A 12,581-nucleotide genomic window follows, 5' to 3' on the forward strand; every position below is an offset into this window, starting at 1 on the left:
GCCATATCATAATTACAATGGTGGATGACCAATATTCAGCATTGTTCCAGTAACATTTTGGTCAGTAAACCTTCAGTTATATTACAAACTGATGCTAGTGCTCAAGGATGGGGAGCTACTAATACCATCTCTAGTTGCGGTGGCAAATGGGATGTGCATGAGTTGTCAATTCTTCAGTTATATGGTATAAACTACCTGGAGTTGCTGGGGGAATTCTATGGGTTAAAGGCTTATTGTGGGAATATGCATAACTGCATGTTCAACTACAAATTGATAACACTACAGCGGTGGCATATATTAATCACATGGGTGGAATCAAGTCAGTATCCTGTGATAGTTTAGCTAACCTCATTTGGCGCTGGTGTATTGAAAAAAGCATTTGGATTTCAGCTACCTACTTGCCAGGTAGGTTCAACATGCTGGTGGACATCAGGTCACACAAATTTAATGACAACACAGAATGGATGTTGAATCACAAAGTATTTAACGACATTTTGCTCGGTATGGAACACCAGATATCGATTTTTTTTTGCATCCAGGCTCAATCACCAATTGCCAAAATATGTTGCATGGGAGCCAGACCCTGGGGCAGTGGCGATAGATGCATTCTGGCTACACTGGGGAGGGATGTTATTTTATGCCTTTCCTCCATTTTACCTCATCAGTCAGGTCTTGCAAAAAATCCAGCAAGATTCCACTTCAGGCATTTTGATAGTGTCTGACTGGCCTATGCAGCCATGGTTCCCGCTGATGTTGGGAATGATAATAGAACCATATATGGTTATTTCTAAACACAAACATTTACTGGTTCATCCCGTGACTCGGGAAGCCCACCCTCTGCATGATAGAATCCAATTATTGACTTGCAGACTCTAAGAAGACCTTTCCTGGGGTTTGGGTTGTCAGACTGAACCGTGGACGTGATCACTGCAGCTTGGAGGGATAGCACCAAGAAGCAGTACATTTCCTACATCAGGAGATGGGAAGTGCTTTGTTTAAATTCTAATATAATGTATAATACGATACGGATAACTGACGTCTTGGAGTTTCTTTCAAAATTGTTCTTTGACGAAAAATTAAGTTATAGTGCTATTAACTGTGCCAAAAGTGCCTTGTCATCATATTTGTTGCTGGGTTCGGGACACCACTCTGTCGGGTCTCACCCTCTCATATCCAGATTTATGAAGGGTATCTTTAACACAAATCCTCCCAGGCCCAGGTACACGGAAGTATGGGATGTTAACATTGTGTTAACACTACTTCGCCGGTGGGCTCCAGCTACATCCTTATCTTTGACCCAGCTCACATATAAGGTAGTTATGCTCATGGCTCTAGTTTCAGCGCAATGCGGCTGGACAGAATGGTTATATCTACCAACAAAATAACGTTCTATGTAAATGAGCTAATTAAACAAAGCTGACCGGGGGTGTTAGGTCTAAAGCTGGAATTTCTGGCATATCCTATGGACCATAGATTGTGTGTTGTCACACATATTCATCAATATTTTAAGGCTACAAAGAACCTTAGAGGCACTGAGCTGGCAATGTTCGTTAGCCACAAAAAACCACACAAGAGGGTTTCAGTGCAGACCATCCCCAGATGGTTAAGATATGTATTGGATTGTGCAAGAGTGAACACTGATGTTTTTAAATCTCACTCCACCAGGGCTGCAACAACATCAGCAGCGAGGTTCATGGAGGTTCCGTTGGACCGCATCCTAGCGACAGCAGGATGGTTGAATGAGCGGACTTTCCAAACCTTTTATAATAAACCGATTGCCAGGCCGGGTTCGTTTGCCAACTCAATTTTTAATTCTGTTCAATAATTTGCTTTCCGGATGTAAGGGATCACTATTATTATTATCATTTGTTTATTAAAAGCATCAGCATGTTTTAAATCTATGTCATGTCTGAATGCATTATCTTTTCAATCATTTCTGGTCAACTAATGCAGTGTGTTGCATGGACTCGAGTTCGCGGAATGAAATCACAGAGCTTTAAAGTCTTCACATAGTCACTCACGTGACTTCGAAGTAAAGTAGAAAGATTAAATAAGAACTTACCAGTTTGAAGTTTGATCTTTATTTATTGAGAAGTTGCGATGAGGGATTACGTGCCCTCCACTCCCAACCCTCTTCTCATAAAGATCATGTGGTAGTTCTAGTTCTTGAATCTTACTATAATCTGTTCAGCAATTGTTTCTGTAATTTCACACCGCTGCTTTAAAGGTTGACGCGCTTGCGGGCTGGCGGGCTTCTTCACGTAATCCCTCATCGCAACTTCTCATAAAATAAAGATCAAACTTCAAACTGGTAAGTTCTCGTTTAATCATTCTATTCTTGATCCCTTGATGAGATGACCTAATAAGCTGACTCACCCAGCTGCAAACTATTCTGAGCTATGTCAATAGCTATTGAAAAAGTGCGGACAATCATTCATCTTATTTGTAGAAAGGTAAACCAGAGAATGAAATAAGCGAGGGTATAGTGAGAAGAGATGACTCATGAACAGATGGGATAATGTTTTGCAGTAGCCAAGATGGAATAAATATATTTCGGGAGAAGTTGTGAGGCTGATAGCACTAAAACCAAGCTCCAAAGGAGAGTGGAGAAAGTAAAACGGGTTTCTGTCAGTAGCATTTCTGAAAAATATGGATATTACATTGTACTGCAGAAGCAAATGCACATGTTATTTGTGGAATAGAAAATTTATTGCACTTTTAAAAACAATAAACTAATTGGTGTAGGAACTATGTGTGGGAAGGAACTGCAGATGCTGGTTGAGGCCAAAGGTAGACACAAAAAGCTGGAGTAACTCAGCGGGTTAGGCAGCATCTCGGGAGAAAAAGAATAGGTGACGTTTCAGGTCAAGACCCTTCTTTAGACTGAGAGTCAGGGGAGAGGGAAACGAGAGGTATGTCAAGGTACCTAGAACCAATGAATGAAAGATATGCAAGAGAACAAATCACAGCCAGCAATTTGTTCTATGTACCTTTTCATAATCCCTCGTTTCCCTCTCCCTTGACTCTCAGTATGAAGAAGGGTCTCCACCCGAAACGTCACCTATTCCTTTTCTCCAGAGATGCTGCCCGACCTGTTGAGTTACACCAATATTTTGTATCTATCTTTGCCAGAGGAGCTGTGGGTCAGGCAGCACTTGTGAAGGGAAATGAACAGTCGACATATCAGGTCTGGATCCTTCCACTGGACTATAACACTGGAGGAGAGATAGCACCCTGCTTCATGCTGGCTATCTCCCCTCCACTGTTTCAGTGCAGGGGAAGGATCTCCACGTGAAACATCAACTGTCTATTTTCATCCACAGGTGCTGTGAGTTTGTTTTTCTGCTCCAGATTCAAGCATCTGCAGTCTTTTGTGTCTCAAGTTTGCATTTATAAAATACCTTTTACAACCAAGAACATCCCAAAGCATGGTATAGCTGTCAACAGCCTTCCAGCCAGCATCTCTCACATGCAGTAATACGATGATGCTTGATCATGGACCAATTATGCATAAGAATTTAGTGCAACTTTTCTTCATGTTGCTTTTGTTAAACAAAGAGTGTCATTGACAGTCATAGAGTCATACAGCATGGAAACAGGCCCTTCGGCCCAACTCGTCCATGTGACCAAGATATTCCATTTAAGCTTGTGTCATTTCCCTGCGTTTGGCCCATATCCCCTAAACATTTTTATTCATGTACCTGTCCAAATGTTATAGTGTCTTTTCAATGCTGTGTTAGTACCTGCTCAACTACTTTCTCTGGTAGCTTGTTCCATATGCCCACTACCCTCTGAGTGAAACCCCCTCAGGTTCCTATTAAATCTTTGGGCAGCATGGTTGTGCAGCAGTAGACTTGCTACCTTACAGCGCTTGCAGCGCATGAGACCCAGGTTTGATCCCGACTGTGGGTGCTGTCTGCACGGAGTTTGTACGGTCTCCTCTTGACCGCATATAGGCTGTGGGCCAAGGAGCTTTTTTCTGCAAGTTCGTGACCCAACTCACGCAACTACATGAAATTTTAACATATTGCGTAAAAATATTATATAAATCATCCCTGAAATTCGTCAAGAACAAAATCTACACATTTTTAATAAATTTGAGAAAAACCTGAAATTTTTTGAGTAGCTTTTGTCCAATCAAAGCACGTTTAACATTGAGTCGGAGGCCAATTGGCCAATCACATGCTTTGTTTCAGGCCAGCTAGGCAGGGAGCACATATCATGGCTGGGAGTATTTCTACTGATTGAAACATTGTGAATTAACTGGAACTGAAAGGTAAGATCTAAAGTCTGAATTTATGAAAATTAATCTGTATGGACTTTAATTAAATTAATTGCACCCTTTTATAATTTGAAAAAAATGAGATTTGGAGGCTATTCATTCATTCATTCATTCATTCATTCATTCATTCATTCATTCATTCATGAAGTTGAGGGCCTAAACTAAGTGTATCCATAACAAAGTAAATTAAAAATGTCACTAATACCAGCTTGGTGAAGTCTAATAAGTCTTCTTAACATCTAATCTTGGAGCTGCCTGCGATCGCTTAAACCCCTGTCTCACGGTGCGAGTCGACTCACGAATGACCCCGAGTTTAAAACAAATGAAACTTGTGGTAATCACGTACAATTAACGTAGCGGGAACGTCGGAACTCGTGGACGCAACTTAGCGACTCGTGGCGCTAATGGCAGGTACCCGGAAAACTTGTTAACTCTTGAAAATTTTTAAACATGTTTAATGATTTCCACGAGTTAAATTTACTCTTGAAGTTAAAATTTGAAACATTTAAACTCGTTGTAAGAACGTAGTGCCCGTGAGTTTATGGTAGTGACTCTTGAGTCTACCATGGGTTTGGCCTGAGTGCCAGAAGTGAAATGTTGAAGATTAGTCAGATCTTAATAGAAAATGAATGAATGGATGGATGGATAGGGGTCGGAAATTAACTTGGATACTTTCGATGGGAGAGAACCGCCGATGAAGCTGAAGGTACAGAGCGAAGACGGGGGCTCAAGTTCAAGTTCAAGTTAGTTTATTGTCATGTGTCCCTGTATAGGACAATGAAATTCTTGCTTTGCTTAAGCACACAGAAAATAGTAGGCATTTACTACAAAACAGATAAATGTGTCCATATACCATGATATAAATATATACACACATGAATAAATAAACTGATAGTGCAAATAACAGAAAGTGGTTGGTAATAATCAGAGTTTTGTCCGAGCCAGGTTTAATAGCCTGATGGCTGAGGGGAAGTAACTATTCCTGAACCTGGTTGTTGCAGTCTTCAGGCTCCTGTACCTTCTACCTGAAGGTAGCATTGATGGGAAGGGTTAACACCGGGCGGGACGCGTGAAAAGTGACCATACTGAGGGAATTCCCACGTATATGATGCAGAGAGAAATGTGAGTTCTACATAGATTATGTTTGAGCCAGCGAGGAGACATTTCTTCCGATAATGATTTTACATTGTGAGGTGACATTATAAGCCATGGGAGAGAGACACAAAATGTTGGAGTAACTCAGCGGGGCAGACAGCATCTCTGGAGAAAAGGAATTGGTGACGTTTCGGGTCGAGACCCTTCTTCAGACTGGTTTTGTGCTGTGCTGTTGCCGTATCTCTGGAGGGAAGTAATGGGTCTCGACCCGAAACGTCACCCATTCCTTCTCTCCGGAGATGCTGCCTGTCCCGCTGAGTTACTCCAGCATTCTGTGTCCATCTTCGCTGGCGAGGAACCGTGCGTGCCCTTTGCAAGTTTTCGCTCTCGAACACAGATAGCAGCGGATTATTAGGGGAAGAAACTCGCGTTCATGCCGCACAATGTGTTTGACCACCTGCCCCCGCTACTCAAGGAGCTTGTGCTGAGCGGTAACCAGCTGTGGAGCTTCAACTGGGGCAGGTTTTACCTGCTAGGCTGGTTGGAGCTGCTGGACCTCGGTAGCAACCTGTTGACCACGGTGCCTCGCATGCTGTCCAAATGCACCCAGACCCTGCGCGTCTTCAACCTCACCCGCAACCAGATCTCCAAGCTGACCAAGGACTTCCTGCGGGACGTGACCTCCCTGCAGTACCTGGATCTCAGCTACAACAACCTGAAGACCATCCAGGCCTCCAGTTTCCCGGACAGCGCCATCAAACACCTTCGGGAGCTGCGGCTAAGCGGCAACCACTTCCTCTGCACCTGCGACGCCAGGTGGTTCGTGTGGTGGATCAATCAGACCACGGTCTACATCCCTCGCCTGGTCACCGATGTCACCTGCACCTCCCCCAAAGCCCACCGCGGCCACGGCGTCGTCATGGTAGACCTGCGCTCCTGCCAGTTGGAATACCTGGGCATTGGCCTCGACACTTTCTCCGTCTTGATCATCTTCTTGCTCCCCTATTTGATACTTAAAACACGCCTTCATTCACGGTGGTGCAGCTGCCTGACAGCGAATGCAGCGTCGGAGACCCGGGTTCGATCCCGACTACAGGTGCTGGCTGTACTGAGTTTGTAAGTTCTCCCCGTGACCTGCGTGGGTTTTCTCCGAGATGCCCCCACACTCCAAAGACGTACAGGTTTGTAGGATAATTGGCTTGGTGAATGTAAAAATGTCCGTAGTGGGTGTAGGATGGAGTTAGTGTGCGGGGATTGCTGGTCAGCGCGGATCCGGTGGTCCGAAGGGCCTGTTTCATCACTGTATCTCTAACTAAACTAACATGGGGAGAACACTGGACAGTTTATTATTTTACATTTATATACATCACATAGATCACGGAGTGTGAAATAAAGCTGGCAAGCCGCAGTCATGCAAGAAACGGAGGAAAACGGGAGACGATTTTATTCAGCAACTCTGTTCTGTCAGAACATCTATCCTGTGTTAAGAAACCTAACTTTCAGGGCATTTAAATCTTGAGTTCAACTTCTACCTGAATTTAATCGATTTACAAAAGCTTTGAAGTTCTCCCTGCAGTCCGTTTCTTAAACACCTTTACGTTTTGCGCTTTTTTTGACAGCCAAGTGCTTTAAATGCCATTTATTGCATTGTAGCAATAAGAGGCAACGATTTGATAAAAGCGGTTAATTACACGACAAGAGAAGCATGCAGCTACATAAGAGACACGGAGAAGCTGATCATCGGGGCAGTTCTGTCCATGGTCATGGGAGGCTTTTTATAGTAAAAAAAAACTGCATGACATTTTTATCCATGTGATGATTTTTCCACACGTCGGTACTCGTTGTTGGCTGAAGAGTAACTCGGGAGTGGAACTTGGTACATCGCAGAAATGAGAAGTAAACGGCAAACTTAGACTTACACGTGGGAACTCGTTTAAACTTGTGAACATAAACTTGGAATCTCGTAGACAGCCACGAGTTTGATTTTTTCTTTCACTCGGGATCACTCGTGGGTGGACTCGCACCGTGAAAAAGTGCTCCGACCGCGGGGCCTATGTACTTAAAATAGTGAAGCCGCGGTCTCCGTTAAGAAGCGGACGATTCGCGAATGCGGAGCTGCGGAGTGTGTTTGGATCATCTCCGCGGGCGGGAGGCTGTACATAGTGCCATCCGTAGTGGCCGTTTTCTGGCCCCAACCACGGGAGAACAACAGAGGAATATGGACTGCACCTTATAGGCCTCCATCAAAGTAAGAAATGGTCAGAAATGGTTGATGTTTATGTTGAAATCAATTGGTGTATGTGAACTTGAACTTGAACTAATTTATCTACGGTAGTAACAGTGTTAGCCTCATTACATTAAGAAGAGGTTGACATTTTATGAATTGAAGTCCATGCAGACCTAATGACTATGAAATGTTTTTTTGTTCCTGTAGCCTCTGCCCCTCCAGTCTTCAGAGCCCCATGCAAACTCACACACAAAAGTGTTTTGTGTGGACATGCACTGTAGGCACTGTGCCATAATGAACACTAATTTGATCATTTGCTGACTTGCCATCCCATCTACCTGGACATGCGTACATGTATAATTTCTCCATTGATATGTTGATATTGTCTTACATAATATAAAACATGAAAAGATGTAAAATACTCCCTGACACATATTATCTTCTATTATTAGGAGGCAGCAGTATATCCCGGGTTATCATGCCGAGTGCTATCATCACTTCTGCAACATAACAATAAATCGAGCTTTAGCAAGGTCTAGAAGGAAGAACAGTAATGATAGGACTCAAACAACAATTCTTTGTATTTACGGTCATAAGATGTTACTTTGAACAATGAAAAGATATATTTGAGGATATTAATTTATTTTACTTTTCATTCCTTTTCTGTTTTGTTTTTCCTCTTTCAATTGATTTCAAGAAGCTGAAAAGCCTGAAGCAGGTGAATCACCTCAAGAGGCAGTTCCAGGTAGTGAAGCAGATGAGCCGGCCCCAAAGAGACTGCTTCTCTTGGTCAACAAACAGCACCTGTCGAGCACCCTGACCACAGTAGATGAAGCTAGATACAGCCTGTCCCTTATTCAATTCAATTCAATTCAATTCAACTTTAATGTCATTGCACAAATACTGAGTATGGGTACAACGAAATGCAGTTTTGCGTCAGTCCGTAGTAGTGCAATATAGAAATTTTAAAAAAAAAGAGGATACAGAATAATAAAAAATACAGAATAATTAAACAATGGGGACGGAGGGACCAGAGGAATCTATCGGCGGGACTCCGAGTTCAGCAATGCGACGGTATGATTGTAGAAGCTGTTCCTCATCCTACTGGTACGAGACCTGAGGCTCCTGTACCGCCTCCCTGATGGGAGGAGGGCAAACAGTCCATGGTTGGGGTGGGAGGGGTCTTTAATGATCTTCCCAGCCCGTTTCAGACACCGTTTTCGGTGGAGGGCATCCATGGCAGGGAGCGGGGCACCGATGATGTGCTGCGCGGTTTTCACCACCCGTTGTAGTGCCTTCCTGTCCGCAACAGTGCAGCTGCTGTACCATACCGTGAAGCAGGCGGTCAGGATGCTCTCGATGGTACACCGCTAGAAGTTGGTCAGGATCTGGGGGGACAGGTGGGCTTTCTTGAGCCTCCTCAGGAAGTAAAGGTGCTGTCAGAGGCACGTCGTCCACCAACAGCAGACTCTCTCAGAAAGCATGTCATGAGAGCAAATTACCAGGCTGCTGTACATTCAAAATGTCTGGAACAGTTTCCACAAATTCCTAGTCCAAAGGGACATGGGTGGAAAATTGTAGGTGGTGAATTGGACATTGACTGGGGTGATCTGCCTCCAGCCCCAAGCACCTTGCTAGAACTAACATACTTTTCATGCAAGAAAACAAGCTGTGAGAAGTCAAGTACAGGGAAAGGAAGATGCTCATATCATATGCATGGTGAGCCATGTACAGATTTATGTAAGTGTGTTGACTGCAGAAACTCTATTACTGCAAAAGACTTGGAATCTGATGAAGAATATTCAGATGAAGAATCTTTCCTGCAGCAATAAAAATACAAACTTCTCATTTAAGTATAAAAAGGAAAAATATAAAGTACATAATTTCAATTGAAGCAACATTTCAGCAATAGTCAGACTGCCAAGAGAGGGAGGAATAAGAGCATAGATTTAGTCTGGATAACCGAACGAACTTGTCCATTACAAAACGTCTCCACTTTATTTAGAGATTTTTTAGAGATACAGCACGGAAACAGGCCCTTCGGACAACTGAGTCTGTGCCGGCCAGCGATCCCCGCGCACTAACACTATCCTACACACACTCAGGACAATTTACAATTTTACCAAGCCAATTAACCTACAAATCTGTACATCTTTGCAGTATGGGAGGAAACTGGAGATCCTGGAGAAAACCCACGCAGGTCATGGGGAAAATGCACAAACTCCATACAGATAGCTCCCAGAGTCATGATCGAACCCGGGTCTCAAGCACTGTACCACTGCACCACCGTGCTGCCTAGTATTCTCCAATCTGGATTCCGTATAAAGTGAAATCTGATATGTGTTTGTCATACAGCTACGACTTGTTGAAAGTCAATTGCATTATAATTCCAGCACTTACTAAAACGGTAGTTACTCTCAAGGGAGAATGCCATTACAAAGAAAACGAATGCAAGCTTTATCATTGAATTTCCCTTAAAAAAAACACACTGTTGATGAAAGAGGTATTGCCCACTGTCCTTGGTGTGAAATACAAACACATTAATGTTCCTCTCGAACAAAACAAATTAACATTTTTAACCGACATTCTCTGATCAATTTGATTTAAATTGTTTATAAAAATATTTGAAAAATATATTTAAATTCCCACAATGTTGCTTGGGTTCATAAAATGTTGACTGCTTTTCCTTGCAACATTATGTATTATTTTCATATGCATCAACAATGTCTGCCTCCCGTTATATCTCTTCCAATCCCTTTATTTGTCTATCACTGCTTCTATGTCTCGCTTCAATTGCTCTGCCTTCTTCTCTGTTCTCCCCTACTCCGACCATTTGATGTGTCCACACTTATTCCTACTGTTCCAAATATTACCTTTGCATGTGTCCCATCTTTTCTGCCGCCATGTGTTGATAGAGGATGGAGTTGTCCTCAGGTTCATAAGTTCATAAGTGATAGGAGCTGAATTAGGCCATTCGGTCCATTAAGTCTACTCCTCCATTCAGAGCTGGGCTGATCTATCTCCCCCTCCTAACCTCCCATCTGCTTTCTCCCCATAACCCCTGACACCCATACTACTCAATAATCTATCGATCTCTGCCTTAAAAATATCCACTGACTTGGTCTCCACAGCCTTCTGTGGCAATGAATTCCACAGATTCTAAACCCTCTGACTAAAGAAATTCCTCCTCATCTCCTTCTTAAAGGAACTTCCTTTTGTTCTGAGACTATGACCTCTGGTCCTAGACTCTCCCACAAGTGGAAACATCCTCTTCACACCCACTCTATCCAGGCCAAGTTCATGGGAGAAAAGTTGAGGACTGGAAGTCAACTGATTAGTTTAACTGGAATGAGATAGACTGGGGTTATGCAATGAAAAAGAGCAAAGGAAATGCTGGAACGGAATAGGAGAAAATAGAACATGTAGATTTGAGTGGAATATGCATGACTCTCTGATTAATTATTTAGTATATTCATGAACTGCGCTGTTATTTAATGTACTGTGACATTTTAATTAATTGCACTGAGCTTATTTCACCGGTTAACATTGGCTGTATAAATTACATTACAAATTACTGCATTACATTGCAACTTATTTCAACAAATTCACAGTATGATTTGTCACAATATGCTTCCTTTATGATATATTTTTGTTAGAATATTTTATACTATTCAATTTCCAATTTATTATTCTGCACATTAAAGCATCTTGGTGGTGTGGGTATATCACACTCTAAAAGACCAGAGCAAATTTTAATCTACGCCGCAAAATGGTTGATTGTAAAGAGTGAAGCAGGCTCTCTTCTCATCTATTATTGGGATTGTGAAGACCGAGACCATTGAACTCTGTATCTTATGTAATGGATGCAATGAGATGCCAGAGAAACAAAATGGAGCTCATTGTTTGAGAAGGTTGGGGAACTCCTTCCCAGAAATGACCAGCAGCATTTCCTGCCTTTCCCAAGCTTTAAAAAAAAAAAAGTGTTTATTGAACAACCTCAGTGATCCCTTTAAAGAAATCCTGCCACTGATCACTGTAAGAGGTTTAGCTTTGAGATACAGCGCGGTAATAGGCCCTTCGACCCACCGAGTCTGCGCCCACCAGCGATCCCCGTACATTAACACTATCCTACACACACCAGTTTATACCAAGCCAATTAACCTACAAACCTATATGTTTATGGAGGGTGAGAGGAAACCGAAGATTTCAAAGAAAACCCATGCGGTCACGGGGAGAACGTAAAATCTCCGTGTAGGCAGCACCTGTTGGCAGGATCGAACCCAGGTCTCTGGCGCTGCAAGGCAACAACTCTTCCGCTCTGCCACCGAGCCACCTGATGACTGACAGTATGACTGAGAAAGGGATGTAATCATATGCCACTCTAAACGAAGCCTATTTTCACACGAGCAGCACTAAAGCAAAGTGCTCTCGCAAGAATGTCTAAATCTTTTTTTTAATGTTCCAACTATGTTTTGAAGTGATGCTCTGTGTTTATGTTTCACCTCATGCTTTTGATGTTTATCTTATTACTTCATTGACATTAAACATACCAGAGGATTATAACTACCACATAATCCAATCCCTAAAGCCATGGCATTCTCAGATGTCCTTGCTCTGCTGTGGTTATCTGCATATACTTGTTAACGTCTTGTTAGCTGAATGTGACATTAAAATGGCAATTATGTTGAAAATCCAGCACGGGGAAATGAAATAAAAGCCAACACATAAAACCCTTAATTAAATACAAAAACTGACATGCGATGGGTTGGGATATTGTAATAAGACTTGCTCAAAGATGTAATCAAAGACAGTATTGAATCTATGCAGCGTTTATGAATAATCTGTTTTCTTACTGTTTAAAAGGAAATATAATTGTTCTGACAGTTTCAATAGCTATTTTTGCTGCTAAGATCTCTTTGATCTAGGTTGTGATGTGCTAGTCACTACATCATACATACATCCCTCTTTATCGATTTC

This window comes from Amblyraja radiata, chromosome 27 (genome assembly GCF_010909765.2).
Source record: "Amblyraja radiata isolate CabotCenter1 chromosome 27, sAmbRad1.1.pri, whole genome shotgun sequence".
NCBI classification, from domain to species: domain Eukaryota; kingdom Metazoa; phylum Chordata; class Chondrichthyes; order Rajiformes; family Rajidae; genus Amblyraja; species Amblyraja radiata.